We start from the raw sequence: 6,269 nt of genomic DNA, 5'->3' as shown, positions 1-6,269 counted from the left end.
TTTGACTGATTTTGGACGACGTACTATACTATGGCATTTTTTAGTGATTTTGGAAGACATACTATACTATGGCATTTTTAAGTGATTTTGGACGACATACTATACTATGGCATTTTTTGCTGATTTTGGACGACATACTATACTATGGCATTTTTAAGTGATTTTGGACGACATACTATACTATGGCATTTTTGGCTGATTTTGGACGACGTACTATACTATGGCATTTTTTAGTGATTTTGGAAGACGTACTATACTATGGCATTTTTAAGTGATTTTGGACGACATACTATACTATGGCATTTTTAAGTGATTTTGGACGACATACTATACTATGGCATTTTTTAGTGATTTTGGAAGACGTACTATACTATGGCATTTTTAAGTGATTTTGGACGACATACTATACTATGGCATTTTTAAGTGATTTTGGATGACATACTATACTATGGCATTTTTGGCCAATTTTGGACGACATACTATACTATGGCATTTTCAAGTGATTTTGGACGACATACTATACTATGGCATTTTTGGCCAATTTTGGACTACATACTATACTATGGCATTTTTGGCCGATTTTGGACGACATACTATACTATGGCATTTTTTAGTGATTTTGGAAGACATACTATACTATGGCATTTTTAAGTGATTTTGGACGACATACTATACTATGGCATTTTTGGCTGATTTTGGACGACATACTATACTATGGCATTTTTAAGTGATTTTGGACGACATACTATACTATGGCATTTTTGGCCAATTTTGGACGACATACTATACTATGGCATTTTTTTGTGATTTTGGAAGACATACTTTACTATGGCATTTTTAAGTGATTTTGGACGACATACTATACTATGGCATTTTTTGCTGATTTTGGACGACATACTATACTATGGCATTTTTGGCTGATTTTGGACGACATACTATACTATGGCATTTTTGGCCAATTTTGGACGACATACTATACTATGGCATTTTTTGCTGATTTTGGACGACATACTATACTATGGCATTTTTAAGTGATTTTGGACGACATACTATACTATGGCATTTTTGGCTGATTTTGGACGACATACTATACTATGGCATTTTTGGCCGATTTTGGACGACATACTATACTATGGCATTTTTGAGTGATTTTGGACGACATACTATACTATGGCATTTTTGGCCGATTTTGGACGACATACTATACAATGGCATTTTTGAGTGATTTTGGACGACATACTATACTCTGACATTTTTGAGTGATTTTGGACGACATACTATACTATGGCATTTTTGGCCAATTTTGGACGACATACTATACTATGGCATTTTTTGCTGATTTTGGACGACATACTATACTATGGCATTTTTGGCTGATTTTGGACGACATACTATACTATGGCATTTTTGGCCGATTTTGGACGACATACTATACTATGGCATTTTTTGCTGATTTTGGAAGACATACTATACTATGGCATTTTTAAGTGATTTTGGACGACATACTATACTATGGCATTTTTTGCTGATTTTGGACGACATACTATACTATGGCATTTTTAAGTGATTTTGGACGACATACTATACTATGGCATTTTTGGCCTATTTTGGACGACACACTATACTATGGCATTTTTGAGTGATTTTGGACGACGTACTATACTATGGCATTTTTGAGTGATTTTGGAAGACATACTATACTATGGCATTTTTGAGTGATTTTGGACGACGTACTATACTATGGCATTTTTGAGTGATTTTGGAAGACATACTATACTATGGCATTTTTTAGTGATTTTGGACGACATACTATACTATGGCATTTTTGGCTGATTTTGGACGACATACTATACTATGGCATTTTTGGCCAATTTTGGACGACATACTATACTATGGCATTTTTGGCTGATTTTGGACGACGTACTATACTATGGCATTTTTTAGTGATTTTGGAAGACATACTATACTATGGCATTTTTTAAGTGATTTTGGACGACATACTATACTATGGCATTTTTTGCTGATTTTGGACGACATACTATACTATGGCATTTTTTGCTGATTTTGGACGACATACTATACTATGGCATTTTTGGCCAATTTTGGACGACGTACTATACTATGGCATTTTTGAGTGATTTTGGACGACGTACTATACTATGGCATTTTTTAGTGATTTTGGAAGACATACTATACTATGGCATTTTTAAGTGATTTTGGACGACATACTATACTATGGCATTTTTTGCTGATTTTGGACGACATACTATACTATGGCATTTTTAAGTGATTTTGGACGACATACTATACTATGGCATTTTTGGCTGATTTTGGACGACGTACTATACTATGGCATTTTTTAGTGATTTTGGAAGACGTACTATACTATGGCATTTTTAAGTGATTTTGGACGACATACTATACTATGGCATTTTTAAGTGATTTTGGACGACATACTATACTATGGCATTTTTGGCCAATTTTGGACGACATACTATACTATGGCATTTTTGGCTGATTTTGGACGACGTACTATACTATGGCATTTTTTAGTGATTTTGGAAGACATACTATACTATGGCATTTTTTAAGTGATTTTGGACGACATACTATACTATGGCATTTTTTGCTGATTTTGGACGACATACTATACTATGGCATTTTTTGCTGATTTTGGACGACATACTATACTATGGCATTTTTGGCCAATTTTGGACGACGTACTATACTATGGCATTTTTGAGTGATTTTGGACGACGTACTATACTATGGCATTTTTTAGTGATTTTGGAAGACATACTATACTATGGCATTTTTAAGTGATTTTGGACGACATACTATACTATGGCATTTTTTGCTGATTTTGGACGACATACTATACTATGGCATTTTTAAGTGATTTTGGACGACATACTATACTATGGCATTTTTGGCTGATTTTGGACGACGTACTATACTATGGCATTTTTTAGTGATTTTGGAAGACGTACTATACTATGGCATTTTTAAGTGATTTTGGACGACATACTATACTATGGCATTTTTAAGTGATTTTGGACGACATACTATACTATGGCATTTTTTAGTGATTTTGGAAGACGTACTATACTATGGCATTTTTAAGTGATTTTGGACGACATACTATACTATGGCATTTTTAAGTGATTTTGGATGACATACTATACTATGGCATTTTTGGCCAATTTTGGACGACATACTATACTATGGCATTTTCAAGTGATTTTGGACGACATACTATACTATGGCATTTTTGGCCAATTTTGGACTACATACTATACTATGGCATTTTTGGCCGATTTTGGACGACATACTATACTATGGCATTTTTTAGTGATTTTGGAAGACATACTATACTATGGCATTTTTAAGTGATTTTGGACGACATACTATACTATGGCATTTTTGGCTGATTTTGGACGACATACTATACTATGGCATTTTTAAGTGATTTTGGACGACATACTATACTATGGCATTTTTGGCCAATTTTGGACGACATACTATACTATGGCATTTTTTTGTGATTTTGGAAGACATACTTTACTATGGCATTTTTAAGTGATTTTGGACGACATACTATACTATGGCATTTTTTGCTGATTTTGGACGACATACTATACTATGGCATTTTTGGCTGATTTTGGACGACATACTATACTATGGCATTTTTGGCCAATTTTGGACGACATACTATACTATGGCATTTTTTGCTGATTTTGGACGACATACTATACTATGGCATTTTTAAGTGATTTTGGACGACATACTATACTATGGCATTTTTGGCTGATTTTGGACGACATACTATACTATGGCATTTTTGGCCGATTTTGGACGACATACTATACTATGGCATTTTTGAGTGATTTTGGACGACATACTATACTATGGCATTTTTGGCCGATTTTGGACGACATACTATACAATGGCATTTTTGAGTGATTTTGGACGACATACTATACTCTGACATTTTTGAGTGATTTTGGACGACATACTATACTATGGCATTTTTGGCCAATTTTGGACGACATACTATACTATGGCATTTTTTGCTGATTTTGGACGACATACTATACTATGGCATTTTTGGCTGATTTTGGACGACATACTATACTATGGCATTTTTGGCCGATTTTGGACGACATACTATACTATGGCATTTTTTGCTGATTTTGGAAGACATACTATACTATGGCATTTTTAAGTGATTTTGGACGACATACTATACTATGGCATTTTTTGCTGATTTTGGACGACATACTATACTATGGCATTTTTAAGTGATTTTGGACGACATACTATACTATGGCATTTTTGGCCTATTTTGGACGACACACTATACTATGGCATTTTTGAGTGATTTTGGACGACATACTATACTATGGCATTTTTGGTCGATTTTGGATGACATACTATACTATGGCATTTTTTAAGTGATTTTGGACGACATACTATACTATGGCATTTTTGGCCAATTTTGGACGACATACTATACTATGGCATTCTTAAGTGATTTTGGACGACATACTATACTATGGCATTTTTGAGTGATTTTGGACGACATACTATACTATGACATTTTTGAGTGATTTTGGACGACATACTATACTATGGCATTTTTGGCCGATTTTGGACGACATACTATACTATGGCATTTTTGAGTGATTTTGGAAGACATACTATACTATGGCATTTTTTAGTGATTTTGGACGACGTACTATACTATGGCATTTTTGAGTGATTTTGGAAGACATACTATACTATGGCATTTTTGAGTGATTTTGGACGACGTACTATACTATGGCATTTTTGAGTGATTTTGGAAGACATACTATACTATGGCATTTTTGAGTGATTTTGGACGACGTACTATACTATGGCATTTTTGAGTGATTTTGGAAGACATACTATACTATGGCATTTTTGAGTGATTTTGGACGACGTACTATACTATGGCATTTTTGAGTGATTTTGGAAGACATACTATACTATGGCATTTTTTAGTGATTTTGGACGACATACTATACTATGGCATTTTTGGCTGATTTTGGACGACATACTATACTATGGCATTTTTGGCCAATTTTGGACGACATACTATACTATGGCATTTTTGGCTGATTTTGGACGACGTACTATACTATGGCATTTTTTAGTGATTTTGGAAGACATACTATACTATGGCATTTTTTAAGTGATTTTGGACGACATACTATACTATGGCATTTTTTGCTGATTTTGGACGACATACTATACTATGGCATTTTTTGCTGATTTTGGACGACATACTATACTATGGCATTTTTGGCCAATTTTGGACGACGTACTATACTATGGCATTTTTGAGTGATTTTGGACGACGTACTATACTATGGCATTTTTTAGTGATTTTGGAAGACATACTATACTATGGCATTTTTAAGTGATTTTGGACGACATACTATACTATGGCATTTTTTGCTGATTTTGGACGACATACTATACTATGGCATTTTTAAGTGATTTTGGACGACATACTATACTATGGCATTTTTGGCTGATTTTGGACGACGTACTATACTATGGCATTTTTTAGTGATTTTGGAAGACGTACTATACTATGGCATTTTTAAGTGATTTTGGACGACATACTATACTATGGCATTTTTAAGTGATTTTGGACGACATACTATACTATGGCATTTTTTAGTGATTTTGGAAAACGTACTATACTATGGCATTTTTAAGTGATTTTGGACGACATACTATACTATGGCATTTTTAAGTGATTTTGGATGACATACTATACTATGGCATTTTTGGCCAATTTTGGACGACATACTATACTATGGCATTTTCAAGTGATTTTGGACGACATACTATACTATGGCATTTTTGGCCAATTTTGGACTACATACTATACTATGGCATTTTTGGCCGATTTTGGACGACATACTATACTATGGCATTTTTTAGTGATTTTGGAAGACATACTATACTATGGCATTTTTAAGTGATTTTGGACGACATACTATACTATGGCATTTTTGGCTGATTTTGGACGACATACTATACTATGGCATTTTTAAGTGATTTTGGACGACATACTATACTATGGCATTTTTGGCCAATTTTGGACGACATACTATACTATGGCATTTTTTTGTGATTTTGGAAGACATACTTTACTATGGCATTTTTAAGTGATTTTGGACGACATACTATACTATGGCATTTTTTGCTGATTTTGGACGACATACTATACTATG

The sequence above is a fragment of the Solea solea genome, chromosome 3, assembly GCF_958295425.1.
Source record: "Solea solea chromosome 3, fSolSol10.1, whole genome shotgun sequence".
Lineage (NCBI taxonomy): Eukaryota > Metazoa > Chordata > Actinopteri > Pleuronectiformes > Soleidae > Solea > Solea solea.
Note: the sequence above shows the minus strand (reverse complement) of the source record.